We start from the raw sequence: 14,801 nt of genomic DNA, 5'->3' as shown, positions 1-14,801 counted from the left end.
TCTCTCTCTCTGTGTGACTATCATAAATAAATAAAAAACAAAAAAACTTAAAAAAAAATTAATTTCACCAATACCTCTGAGACATCTAGACTTGACATCTTTATAACAAGAGCAACCAATTCTGTTTCAAAAGTTTATTAAACTCAGGCCTGCATGGGTTATTATTTCTATAAATTTGATAATTTAAAAACTATATTTTTCTTATTAACCTAGGAACCTATAGGGCTGTACACCGATCACTCTCACTAGCCTTGGAACATGGCCAGTCCAAATTTAGATGTGCTCAAAGGTAAAATACCTATCAGATTTCCTAAGGCTCAATACAAAAAAAAAAAAAAAAAAAAAGTCAAATATTCTAATAATTTTATGTTGATTCTATGTTGAAATAATATTTTAGATATATTAAGTAAATTAATGTTTTCTTTTTATCTTTTTAATATGGCTACAAAATTTTATTTTATTTTATTTTTTTTTTTTCTTTTTTTTTTTTTTTTAATTTATTTATTCATGATAGTCACAGAGAGAGAGAGAGAGAGAGAGAGATAGGCAGAGACACAGGCAGAGGGAGAAGCAGGCTCCATGCACAGGGAGCCCGATGTGGGATTCGATCCCGGGTCTCCAGGATCGCGCCCTGGGCCAAAGGCAGGCGCCAAACCGCTGCGCCACCCAGGGATCCCATGGCTACAAAATTTTAAATTACATGTGGCTCACAGGTGCAGCAAAAACACTGCACTGAACAGCACTGCTACACAATATTCAAAATTCTATGGGAGCATAAAGGAAATGCACAGAAGAACTCTAGATGCCAGTGATAAATCTTTTTAAATTCTAAATTCTATTCCCAGGCTTGTTCACAAAAGGCTATTTAAACCATAATATGGCAGCTGATATTCTGCATATTAAAAAAATGAAAATACTAGTCATCTTTTCAATTGTCAAAAATATATTTGAAATCATTTCAAAACATTAAACACACAGTAGCCTGCAAAGGTTATTTATTAGAAATAACCTATGAAAATCTCCAGGGATAAAGCCTAGGCTACTGCAATAAATTCCTAAATGATCTATATACAATCAACTTGACACCCTCTATCTAATCTGATCTTCATACTGCAGCCAGCACCGTCTTTTAAAAGAAAGCCTCATCAGCAATCTCTCCCCACTCCATGGATTAAGGTCCTAATCACGTCTCACTTACCTTAACAGGCAAGACCCTCTGCAGCCTAGCCCTCTGCTTAGCTTTGAAGTGTGTACTTGCAGTACTCTAGACTCACTGGTCTTCCTCTCAGTCCTATAAGGCTGTTTCCTGTCTCATAGTTTCTCAGCGTGGAACATACCCTCTCCTTTCCATCCAACTAACTTCCTTCATATTCTTCAGCTCTCACATGAATTGTCTATTTATTTAACAAATGCTTTAACAGAGTTTACTATATGTTTGATATCATCAACTTTGACACAAATTAACTCGTTTATAGATGGATTAAATACAATCACAATCCTAAAGCTTACATACTACTACCATATGCATTTAACAGATGAGGAAACTGAGGCGCAGAGTTTAAATAACTTGCCCAAAGTCATGGAACTAGTAAAGAAAGCCTCTCTGACCTACTCATTACCTGGGCAAATCTCTCCTGACTAGGTCAAATTTTCATTGTTAGTTCTTAGATCTTTCCTTGTATCACTCACTACAGTTGTAACACTACACTTATTTATGCATTTACTTAATTAACGTCTTCCCAACTATGATGTGTATCACAAGATCTGGCACAGTGTCAATTTTTGTTCAATATTGCATATTTGATGGTCATTAGCACATTACCTGGCACATATTAGGTGTTCAATATTTTTATTCAACTTTTAGAAGTAATTAGGATTTCACACGCAGTTATAGTACATCATACAGATATCCTGTGTACCAGTTACTCAGTTTACTCAGTTTCCACCAATGGTGATATTCTGCAAAACTACAGAACAATATCATAATCCAAATACTGACACAGATAGTACAGTCAATATACAGAACATGTCTATCACCACAATAATCCCTCATGTTACCCTTTTATAGCCACACCTATTTCTTCCAGCCCCACCACCACCCTCTCTTTAACCCCTGGCAACTCATAATCTATTTTCTATTCTTAGAATTTTGCCATTTCGAGTATGTTATATAAATGGAATCATACAGTATGTTACTTTTTGGGATGAGCTCTTTGCACTCTGCATAATTCTCTGGATGTTTGCTCATGTTATTGTATGTATCAATAGTTCTTCCCTTTATATTGTCGAGTAATAGTTCACGGTCTGGATGTACCATGGTTTAACCATTCACCCAATGAAGAATATATGGCTCTTTTCTAGGTTTTGGGTATTATGAATCACGCTGCATGCCCACAGGCTTTTGTGTGAACTTAAGTCTTCATTTCTCTGAGACAGAAGTCGAAGAGTGCTGGGCAGCCCGGGTGGCTTAGCGGTTTGGCACCGCCTTTGGTCCAGGGCGGGATCCTGGAGACCCAGGATCGAGTCCCACGTCGGGCTCCCTGCATGGAGCCTGCTTCTCCCTCTGCCTGTGTCTCTGCCTCTCTCTCTCTATCTCTAATAAATAAAATCTTAAAAAAAAAAAAAAAAAAGGTCGAAGAGTGCAATAACTGGGTCATATGGTATGTTTAGTTTTTTAAGGAACTGCCAGTTTTACATTCCTACTAACAATAAATATATTAGTGATCCAGTCTCTTCACATACCAGTACTTCCTGTTAATATTTAAATATTTAAAAAATATTTGAGAAAGAGAGAGAGAGAATGTGCAAGAGGCAGCATGAGGTGGGGTGGAGAGAGCAAAGGGAGAAAGAGAAAGACTCCCCACTGAACAGGGAGTTCAACTCAGGGCTTGATCCTAGTATCCTGGGATCATGACCTGACCCCAAGAAAGACGCTTATCTGACTGACCCATCCAGTCACCTCATCAGCATTTTTTATTTTAGTCATTCTGATAGGTGTGTAGTGATAGCTCATTGTAATTTTCATTTGCATTTCCCTAATGGCTAATCATGTTGAACATCTTTTTATGTGCTTATTGCTATCTGCCTATCCTCTTCAGTGAAATGACTATTCATATATTTTGCCCATTTTCTAACTGGATAGCTTTTTTACTGCTAAGTTTTATACTTTAGAATACATATTCTAGATGCTAGTCCTTTGTCAGATATGTTGTTTGCAAATATTTTTTCCCACTCTGTAGTTTTTTTTTTTTAAAGTAATCTTTATACCCAACATGGGGCTCAAACTCACAATCTCGTGATCAAGAGTTTCATGCTCCCCCAACTGAACCAGCCAGATACCCCTGACTTTCCTCTTTTTGATAGGGTCCATCATGGAACAAAAATATTTAATTTTGATGAAGTTCAATTTATCAACTTTTCCTTTATGGATTATGCTTTGTCATCTAAAAAATCTACTTCCCAGGGACGCCTGGTTGGCTCAGCAGTTGAGTGTCTGCCTTTGGCTCAGGGCGTGATCCTGAGTCCCGGGATCGAATCCCAAATCAAGCTTCTTGCATGGAGCCTGTTTCTCCCTCTGCCTAGGTCTCTGCCTCTCTCTGTGTCTCTCTTGAATAAATCAATCAATCAATCAATCAATCAATCAATAAATAAATAAATAAATAAAATCTTAAAAAAAAAAAAGATACAGGTTGAAGTCTTTTTTTTTTTTTTTTTTAATATGTGGATGCCCAATTGTTCCAGCACCATAGCAGAAAAAGGGTATCTTTCTCTCACTGATTTGCTTGTTTTTGTACTTGTTTTTTTTTTTTTTGGCCTTTGTCAAAAATTAATTGGGCATATTTGTGTGTGTATAGTTGAGAGTTCTATGTTCTGTTCCACTGATTTGTCTATACCTACAGTAATACCATGCAGTCTTGATTACTCTAGCTATGAAATAAGCCTTGAAATTGGATAAATTTGTCACACTTTAGGGATGCCTGGGTGGCTCAGTGGTTGAACACCTGCCTTTGGCTCAGGGCGTGATCCCGGACTCCCGGGATCAAGTCCCACATCGGGCTCCCTGCATGAAACCTGCTTCTCCCTCTACCTATATCTCTGCCTCTCTCTGTGTCTCTCATGAACAAATATATAAAATCTTTAAAAAAAAAATTGTCACACTTTACTCTCATTTTTCAAAATTGCTTTACCTATTCTAGTGTCTTTGCCTTGCCATATAAATTTTATAATCTTATCTACATCTACAAAATCTTGCAGGGTCAATTTTTATTTCTACTATGAATAAATAACAAATGCATTACAAACGAATGGCCCATCACTACTCACATGCTATATGCAAGCTCGAATTCAACAAGACAGAAGCTGAATCAATATTTGCCCCAAATTTGCTTGTCCTCCTACACTCCCTATCTCAGCTTACAGTATCATAATCTCATAGCCAAAATGAGTTTTTGGAATCCCTTATTAATTTATTTGACAACCATTTCCTCAGTCCCCATCATGTACCAGGCATAAAGCCAGGTACTGTGATAATAAGTAAAATACGGTCCCTATTATCAAAGCAGTGAAGGTAAAAGACATACAAATAACCACAGTATGATAGAAGTTTATCACAGGAGAGGTATACACAGGTATTTGATAACAATGAAAAGGAATAAGCATGCCAGCTAGAAAAGTCTGTGAACATTTAATAAAGGGAATGTTTAAGCTGAGTATTGAAGGATTAGGATGAGTGAACTGGGCTAACTCTGAGGTGAAAAGTCAATATAGACCAAAAAAAGTACATGCAAAAACATAGCAACATAATAACAAAACCTGCTTGGGCAGCTTAATTAAGAGATAAGGAACTGGAGAGTATCTGGAGAGGTGGGCACAGGCCAGATCAGAAAGTTAGGAGCTGATCCATTATGCTAAGGAACTTATTCACTCATTTATACATTGAAGAAATCATTAAGAGTTTTTAAGACCAACCACATGGCCAAATATGAATTTTAACAGGCCAACAGTAGCAGCAGTATGGAACACAGAAGAGCAAGAGACTGAAAGGGGAGTTAGGTGATCGTAATTCCAGCAGAACCTTGAACAATCCTAAATATGAGATACCGAAGGCATAATTAACCTAAGAGATCAAAATATGGAGTAAAATGAATTTTGAGAAGCATTTAAGAAGACATGGTAACTAATAAACTGTGAGGAACAATGAAGAAGAAATCTAAAATATCTGCTAGGTTTCTGACTTGACTAAATTGATTCAAAACAGTTGGAAGAAACAAATTTCAGTCTCCTACATCTTATGGGACTTAAGATCAGAGTGTTCTTTCCAACTACAGAATTACACATCCAGGATTTTTTCCTATTGGGCCAGACTACGATGAAAGGAATGGTTACCTTCATTCAGTACACCAATCCAGCACCCAAACACCAGAACTGGGAGGTAGGAAGCAGAAAGAGGAACACCTTGTGAATCTGTGGCTAAGCGACTCACATAGCCTGTAGGTACACCAATTTTCCATAGCTCCCAACAAAGTTTTGCCTCTTTCATAAAGAAGAGTAGGTAGGAGGACACCTGGGTGGCTCAGCAATTGAGCATCTGCCTTCGACTCAGGGCGTGATCCTGGAGTCCCGGGATCGAGTCCTGCATCGGGCTCTCTTCATGGAGCCTGCTTCTCCCTCTTTCTATGTCTCTGCCTCTCTCTGTGTCTCTCATGAATGAATAATTTTTTTAAAAAAAGAGGTAAGGCTAAGGACCATGGCTAAGTTTCAAAGGTGTATCAGTCAGCTATCTGGCTGGCTAGTAAGCTAAATAGAAAAAAAGGCATAATCTCAGTGAAAACAGAAAAATCCCAAATATTAGCAACTAGAAAGATGGACAAAAGTTTCATGAGCAGTGATGGCAGAAAAGTAAAATGATGACCAAGCTAGCCTTTTGTAAGGAGCATTTTTCATATTAATACTTTTAGCATCTCACATAAATATTCTAACAGTATTGCTAAGTACTGATTAACAATCAAAACATGACACTGAATTTCAATATAACCACTCATTCATTAACTTATGTTTACAGAATAGCTACTAATGTATTAGAAACTGTAAAAAATATAAACACAATTTTTATTTTTTAAAGCTTTATTTTTTCAAGTAATCTTTACACCCAATGCAGGGCTCAAACTCACAGCCCTGAGTGCAGGAGTCATTGCATGCTCTACTGACTGAGCCAGCCAGATGCCCCTACACACAAGTTTTACCAATTAATGGCATCATATATGCATAGGCCTTATAGCTTTCAGTAAAGTTCAGCATAAACTTCATTACTGTCCTCAAAAGAGATGTAATACTTTCCTATAGGGTAATGTACAGCCACACTAAAAAGCAATACGTCAGAAATGTCACAGAACACACCAGTAGTGTTCTAAGAGCTCAGAAAAAAAGAGTTCTCATCCCAGGGTGACTGATGGTGAGAAGCCTTCTCTGGAAGAGAGACACACCAGAGTTCGACCTTAAAAGGTAAGTGGGATTTTATGGGGCAGAGATCAGAGAAATTAACTGAAGCAAGACTACCGACATGAAACAAGTTTTGGAGCCAAGAAGGCAACAAAAATATTTGAAGATGAGTATGTGCACAAAATACAAGTCCAGTAAAAAGTTTCATGGTCAAATATGCTTGGGTAATAGAGCATACCCCATTCTAGAATTGTAAAGGCTACAGCATTGGAAAAGCTCTCGAGAAAACCTGTAGTAAACACTAATTTCATGAATTAAAGTTATGAAAAGCTTTTCAAATGTATTTTACCAAAGAATGAGCCCTCTGCCCCCTACAACATCATGAGACTGAGGTCAGAATATCACAGTAGCAAGGAAGAATTTATTCTGTACAAATTGTCACCACATACAAGATATGACCATAATGAAACTGATTTCTCCCAAAAGCAGTATTACTTGATATTTTATCTCTATTATTAAGTTAGCTGCATGTACAAATTGCTGTGCTGACATTTTTCTTCAAAAAAAAGTATTAAATGGGCAGCCCTGGTGGCCCAGTGGTTTAGCGCCGCCCTCGGCCAGGAGTGTGATCCTGGGGACCCGGGATGAGTCTTGTGTCGGGCTCCCCGCAGGGGGGCTTCTTCTCCCTCTGCCTGTGTCTCTGCCTCTCTCTGTGTCTGTCATGAATAAATAAAATCTTTTTTTTTAAAGTATTAAATGAATAACCCTCTAAAAGAAGGAAATATCTTCTCTGAAGAAAGTTTCTTAGATTCAAAAAAAATTTTAGAGCCACCCATAAGTTAAATAGTAGATAATTTTAAAAGTAAAAACATAAATATAAGGCTTAGACTATAAGACAAAAGAAAGGTAAACAATAATCCCACAAAAAAAGATGATGTGGAAGACTTACACTTTGAAAACAAAATAATCTTCTTGACTTTACAAGACTGTTTACTTCTCAAAAGATCCCTGGGTGGCTCAGCGGTTTAACTACTTCTCAAAAGAGCAAGAAATATATTTAGTTAACTGGTTCCAAAGTTGCAGATAAAATCTCTCTGTATTTCCAGCTGTGCAAAATGGGCAGTTTCCCTGCACAGGTTTGATCCTACATTTTATACCTAACTGAAAAACAGTCATCTTTAAAAATCAAAATGAGCCATAGCCACGTTATATATACATGTGAATGTGCGCATCAGAAAACACACACAAAAAGAGTATTATTTTAGAACGAAGGTTTCAAAAATTATTTTCCAGAGTTTCTGTAACTTTATATAACTTTCATAACTGAAAAATAAACGAACTGATGGTGCCGTATCTCTCATCCTAAGTTTTCTTCTAGCATTTTGCCTAGCCTTATGTGAAATACAATGCAGCCATTGAGAGCAAGAGCTCTAAAATCACACTACCAGTTGTGACACTTACTGAGACCTTGGGCAAGTTAACTAAATCCTCTATGCCTCAGTTTCCACATTTCCACTGTATGACAGGAAAACAAAATATTTCCTGGGGTTGGTGTGGTAGTTGAGACAATCCACAAAACACACTTAGGAATGATCCTAAAACACAGAATTCGCTCAATTAAAAAAATTGCTCAATAAATATTAACACTTATCATATGGTTTAGATCACTGCTGACAAGTTTGACTAGAAACTCAGATGAAAGTTCTACAAAGCAGTGAGAGTGGCCAAATGCCACAGGATACTGCTTTGGTATGTGACCCACCACAGAGATCAAATCTGACTTCCTGAGTGGTCTGAAAATTATTACCAACATGTCACAGGACAGGAAATGGAAAGCCTATCATCGACACCACCTGGAAAATAACCAATTTATTAATATAAAACTACAACCTCAGCAAATCTGTTCCCCTGAACTGTATATACCCCTTCCCAAGTTGGATTTTACATTCTTAATGAGCTATGTATGACTGAAAACACATGCTTAAAACACAATTTCCAAGCTATAAGTACTATACATTTAAATTGACTTAAAATAATGTCACCCATTTTCCAAGCAAAGAATCAGTCTTTGAAAAGTGTGGGAGTCAGGGTGTGGGAGGGAGATGCCTTGGATTGTGCCAATAGTGGCTGTTCCTATCAACCAGAGGTCATAAAAACACTCAATTTGAGAAAACATCTGTAGGTCACACTTCCGATTTTTAAGCCACACTATGTAACGACAATCAGCAGGATTGGTGAAAGATGAAAATTAACTTTTATGATGAAAATCAACTATACATTCACATTCTTATATGTACTCTTGAGCTACACAGATCATATTCTCTAGTGATTCACAAAGGCACATAAAATTCACTAATTTTAACATCAGTTAAATTATTTCCATACTAACCTCATCAAGAAAAGAATCTTATTTAAAAAAAAAAAGAATCTTATAAATTAAACTGTTCAGAAATTAAAGGTAAAGCATTTCTGGAAAGATTCAATAATCAATGACAAAGCCACAATGATGCTGCAGTAAGTAAATTGTATGGCTCAAAAAAGTTTACGGTTTGCAGAACTGAACTTTCAAATTACAAGAAAAAAAAAGATTCAATTCTTAAAAACAAGGTTTTTTTTTTTTTTTCCTCCAAAAGAAAGAAGAAATCTCAGAAATCTTATACACATATAAGGTATAATCTTCCTGTGCTCCAGTTTTAAATAATATACAAATAAAGCCTATTATATGCAAAACTAAAACTTGAGATTCTAAGGTAGTTTCTGATCCAGGTTTATGATCAAAACAAATGTTTTATATCTACACGAACTAGGTCTTGATATACACATAAATTCAGGCTAAAGATAGAAAAACTGAATAATAACTTTAAATTTTGGGCAATTTTACCGCAAGTTAAAACCCACTATCTTGAGTTCAATATTAATCTTTCCTGGAACCTACTTCCACGGTATTCAAAGGCCCTTCTGCAGTTCCTAAAGGAAACAGGAGAAATCTTCAGGAATGTCGAGGATACGTATACGCCTGATCATTTAGGCTGCCTGTTCTAAGATGAACCAAGACGAGAGCCCTGGCATCACAGCTGACCCAAACCCGTGAACGTGCCAGGTCACTCACCTTGCAGCTCAGAGGCATAGCAAAATCCGTGGCTGTTTTTTGCGCTGCCTTTGGATTCTGCATCTGTTCCAAACCTAAAAACCTAGCTACCCTGGGAGCTCCACCTGGAGACGGCTGGACTCCACGGACACTACTGCAGTTTAAACGGTACCTTGGATTTTCTACTGATGAAGTTACGGAAATTTTGCCAGGCGGGACCTTTTTTGTCCTCCTCCCAACACGGGAGCAGCATTAAGTTCAATCCGCTTCCTTCGGAGGGCCCTAGAGTCAACTGCTTCCACCCCACATTAAAAAATAAAAATCTCCAACCTCACTTCCCTCTTAAGAGACTCAAACTGAACCCGTGCTCCGACTCGGAAACGAAAAAGACTATGCCTTTCAGCCCAGCACACCCTCCGGCCTCATTACGCAACCCAATTCCCGGCCGCGGACGGACTGGGGCTGGGAAAAGGGGCTGTGGGCTCCGGACCAGCCCGGCCCCGAGCCGCGTAAGGGGAGCCCGACAGGTGCGTCTGCGCGTAACGTCAGCGCGCCGACGTGAACGGCCGCTCGGCGTCGGGCCGCCGAGGCCGTCCTCCGCCGGCCGCGCCGATTGGGTGGAGTGAGGCGGTGGGCGGGGCTGCGGCGGCGGGGGGAGGGGAGGGGCCGGGCGGGGTGTGCGCCCTGCGGGGCGGCCCGGGGCGCCAGACCTTCTCCCGCAGCCGGCTCTCGTCGCTCACGCTTCGCGGGTGGCCCCGCCGGTGACCTCTCGGAGGGGCGGGAGGCGGCCGCCTCGGGGAACGTTCTCGGAAGGCAGTTCCCGGCATCTCCCGGAGCTCCCCGCTCCACGCCGGCGGGAGAGACCGGAGCCGCGCGGAAAATCACCGCCAGCTGTGGTCCCGAAACAGACGGAGAGAAGTGGCCTCGGGCGCCGGGTTTCGCCTGCGTGCGGGCGGCCGGCGGGGGTGCAGCGGGCTCAACGCGCTCTCCGTGTGGTTGAGGGTCCTGAGCCCGACACACCTGTAGACGAAGCTGATGACCCAGTTTAACCCAGCTCAAAAATGATGCTTGGAAATCAGCTATTGGGGAAAATGTGCCATTCGAGGATTTTACACGGTGGACTTGAATGTATTCACCTTCATTAAATTAATGTGTGCCGGCCAGCATTCGTGAACCCGACCCCCGAGCTCATAGGGGTTTACGTTGCGGTGCAGTCCTGAGCCCTCCCCTGGGACAGCAGTGTGAGAAGAAGCCTTCCCGGAGGAGGTGACGTCTGATCTGCAATTTGGGAAAAGTTGGGGCAGAGGGAGGAGCAAACAACCTGGTAGGAACGGCAAGCAAGGGAGGAGGAAATGGAAAGTTAGTTCTATGTTATCCTGGCGTTACTTGGATATAATATGCACGATGTAGCCTGGGGATAGTGAGTCGAGATGCTGATGCAGAAGTCAGCGGTTATGCCGAAGAGTTTGTGTTTTACCGTAGGTAACTGGATGGTTGGAGAGCTTTGTAAGTAGTTTTTCCCCCAAGGTTGTTTTGAAAATATCCGTGGGGCACCTGGGTGGCTCAGTGGATTAAGCCTCTGCATTGGACTGAGGTCATGATCTCAGGGTCCTGGGATAGTCCCACCTTGCGCCCCAGGTGTTGGGGCTCTCTGCTTAGCAGGGAGCCTGCCTCTCTCCTCCCTCTGCCTGCTGCTCTCCCTGCTTGTGCGTTGGCTCTCTCTCTCTGTGTCAAATAAAATCTTTAAAAAATAATAAGGGGATCCCTGGGTGGCTCAGCGGTTTAGCGCCTGCCTTTGGCCCAGGGCGTGATCCTGGAGTCCCGGGATCGAGTACCGCGTCGGGCTCCTGGCATGGAGCCTGCTTCTCCCTCTCCTGTGTCTCTGCCTCTCTCTCTCTATCATGAATAACTAAATAAATAAATCTTTAAAAAATAAAATAAAATTTAAAAATAAAAAATATCCAAACAGCCAGAAAACCTGAATCATGGACATTGCATGCCCATATTCAGCGGGTTTTCATTTCTTTAAAGTATATGATAAATACTAAAAACTTATGTTTGTGATGTCTAAATTCCACTTAAAATAGCTGAAAATGACATTGATATGGACATGACAGGATCAGTCACCGACATTAAAAAATTCTGCAATATTTTGCTTCATCTACATTAGGATTTTCCCCCCTGAAGCATGTAGAGTAGGATGCAGACATTACACATTATCCTTAGATACTTAAACATGCATCTCCTAAAAGTAACATCTTCCCCAACACCACTAGGACAATTAGCAGTAAGTCCCTGATATCTAATAACTAATCATATTTAAATTTTGCCAGTTGTTAAAAACATATTTGCAGCTTTTTTTCCAAACCAGAATCCAATCAGGTTTCAAGCATTGCATTTATGTTTCTTAAATCTTTTAATCTTCAGCTCCTACCCCAATTTTTCATGATACTGATGTTTTAAAGAGAGCAAGAATGTTGTCTTGTAGAATGTTGCACATTAGTATTTTTTTTAGTTTTTCAAATTAAGAGTAAGCAATGGCTATTATAGGCTATGTTCCCTCAAAAGATTCTCCCCCACCCCATAAATATGACTTCATTTGGAAATATATTCTTTACATGTGATCTGGTAAGGTAATTAGGATGGGCTAATTCAATGTAATTAGTGCCTTTATAAGAAGAGACACAGACAGGAGTATGGCTATGTGAAGATGGAGACAGAGATTGGAGTTAGGCTGTCAAAAGCTAAAGAACAGTTGGGGCTACCGAAGCTGGAAGAAACAGCTTCAGAATTCTTCCCTGGAGCCCTTGAAGAGAGAGTGTAACCTTATGGACACCTTAATCTTCAGACTTCCAGACTCCAGCACTGAGAAAATAAGCTTCTGCTGTTTTGATCTCCTCAGTTTGTGTTACTTTGTTACAGTAAGGTTAAGAAGCTAAAGTAATGACTTTAAACATTTTGAAACAACATAGGAAATACAAACTGAAAGTTGATGTCCTCCACAACCTGACCAACCTTAGTGTCACTGCCCACAAAAGAATACTAAAGTATATCTTGGGGAACTTTCTAGGCACATACAAAGATATACATATTAAAATACAGGAAGATTTATTCACCAGAAGCCCTGTTGAGAGATATCTGCCTTGGCTTGACCAAATACACTTTTTTAAGATTTTATTTATTTACTTGACAGCACAAGCAGGGGGAAGCAGTGGCTCCCCGCTGAGCAGAGACCTGACAGGGGGCTCCATCCCAGGACCCTGAGATCATGACCTAAGCTGAAGGCAGACATTACCCAGCTAAGCCACCCAGGTGCCCCTTGGCCAAACATTTTGATAACTATTTAGGGTAGAAGACCCTCAATCTGAATCACCTGGTTCCTAGAATTCAGGGAAGAGCGTGAAGCTGCTTGGTATGAAGTAAGAAGACTTTGTTTTCCTTTTGAGAAGGGAAAGGGAAGGAAACGAGCCAGGTTGCCCCAGAGAAGGAATGGAGTAAATAAAGTGTTAGAAAATAATTTGCCATCAAGTGTTTTACAATGGGATGTGCAACAAAACTGTCTTCTTTGACTCCCTACTAAGTTTTTATTAAACTGTGTATTACACACCAGTGCTTTTGACTATGTACACTTCTTGGGCCCTCTAGTACAAGAGAGTAATGAATATCTGACTTACATATTTATCTTGTATCTTCAAAGCACATAGCATTCTATAAGCATTAATATCATCAACATTCTAGATTCAACTCTTTTTTGATAGCTGCATAATCAGGGTCCTGGGAGAATATATTTGTGGCTACAGGACTGAGATCCCTGCTTTCTTACTAGCTATCAACCAAGATTGCTCTTAGTTCCTACAGACTATCCTCAATTCCTAACTTCATGGCCCTCTCACAAAATAGCAGCTTACCTGCCTTCAAAGCCAGCAGAATTTCTCTTGAGTCTCTCTGACTTCTTTTTAGGAGTCACCTAATTAGGTCAAGCCTGCCCATCATCTAGTTTTTTATTAGTTGAAAGCCAATTGATTAATAACCTTTTAATGGAAGTGAAATCCCTATATTCATAGTCCGGCCCACACTGAAGGAGAGGTAATTATACATCAGCACATGGGAAGCTTGACACCATCCCAGATTTCTGCCTGCCACAATCTACCCTCTAGCCCCTGGTGATTTACAAGTAAAATATTCACCCTTTTCCAAAGTTCTGATTGGCCTCATCCTAATCTAAATATCATCAACTCAAAGTCCAAAATCTCTTCCAAATCAGATGAAGATGAGGCTTCTTAATCTATTCTTCATCAGTGGATCTGTGAAACTAAAGGGCCAAGTTATCTGGTTCCAACACTCCCAAAATAGAATGGTGAGACAGATATTAGAGTTGCAGGCATTCCAGTTCAAAAAAGAATAAAGGAAGATAGTCATTGTCCTCAAATGCACAGCCACTTGCCAAAAGTGATGAAAGAGTGCTCCTCTCTTCCCTGATACAGTAGTTGGTTTGGGTTTTTTTTTTATTTGTTTTGTGTTTGTTTTTTGTTGTTTTGAGAAGAGGAAAGCCTCTTTGTATTACCCTCACCTGAAAGGGTTTTATGCTTTAATAGGCATAATCACCAGCTTTTTTGGCTCAGTTATCTGTTCCCACTGCTGACAATCTCACAGATTCAAATCACTATATTCACTTCCTGATTCAGTGCTGGCACCAACCCACAAATCACGTTTCTCTCAGTGTAACTTTATATCAAAACACCCTTTGCTCTTCCCTATCACTAGGTCTTGTATAAAATTGTAGCTAGGATTTCACACATATTTCCATAAGTCTGAATCTCAGGCTATGCCACTTAAACAGGCAAAATACTCCGAAAGTTCTTGTTATCTAATCCTGGAACAATGAGTCTAGTCACCCAGCATACACAGTAATCAGTGGGTCACTCAGGTGACCTTCGTAGGATCAAGAAATTTAGCTTGTTACAATTAAAATGAACTGCACTCTATTATAATGAATACTCCACAAATTGTTAATTGAGCTTATTTGGAAAACTTAAAAATTAAAAATTCTTCTAAGGACATATTTTAAGACCTGCCGAAATTAGGGATTGTTGCCAGGAAAGTCTACACTGGTATTTCTTTAGTGCAGAGTTAAAAACTATAGGACATCAGGCAAAATACATTCACTGTTTTAAAGTTCTTTATAACATACATTCCCACTAATATCCAGATATTACCTGCTTGGTGTTCTGTGGGAAATTACCTTTATACAATGATAACCCCCAAATATACTCCA

At 39.8% G+C, this 14,801-nt stretch overlaps 2 protein-coding genes across 5 annotated transcripts in view; one reads left to right on the top strand and one right to left on the bottom strand.

Moving 5' to 3' along the window:
* The window catches only part of CLCN3 (chloride voltage-gated channel 3), an 88,240-nt gene extending 78,166 nt beyond the window's left edge, over positions 1 to 10,074 (bottom strand). For all 3 annotated transcript variants that reach the window (XM_025462842.3, XM_025462844.3, XM_049101335.1), the window contains exon 1: positions 9,548 to 10,074. The gene's annotated coding sequence lies outside the window, so the exon portion shown is untranslated. The remainder of the gene's footprint in view (positions 1 to 9,547) is intronic.
* A 150-nt stretch (positions 10,075 to 10,224) lies between these two features.
* The window catches only part of NEK1 (NIMA related kinase 1), a 228,957-nt gene continuing 224,380 nt past the window's right edge, over positions 10,225 to 14,801 (top strand). For both annotated transcript variants that reach the window (XM_049101052.1, XM_025462838.3), the window contains exon 1: positions 10,225 to 10,792. The gene's annotated coding sequence lies outside the window, so the exon portion shown is untranslated. The remainder of the gene's footprint in view (positions 10,793 to 14,801) is intronic.

Source organism: Canis lupus, chromosome 25 (assembly GCF_003254725.2).
Source record: "Canis lupus dingo isolate Sandy chromosome 25, ASM325472v2, whole genome shotgun sequence".
Lineage (NCBI taxonomy): Eukaryota > Metazoa > Chordata > Mammalia > Carnivora > Canidae > Canis > Canis lupus.
Note: the sequence above shows the minus strand (reverse complement) of the source record. Positions and strands in the feature narration are given on the sequence as shown.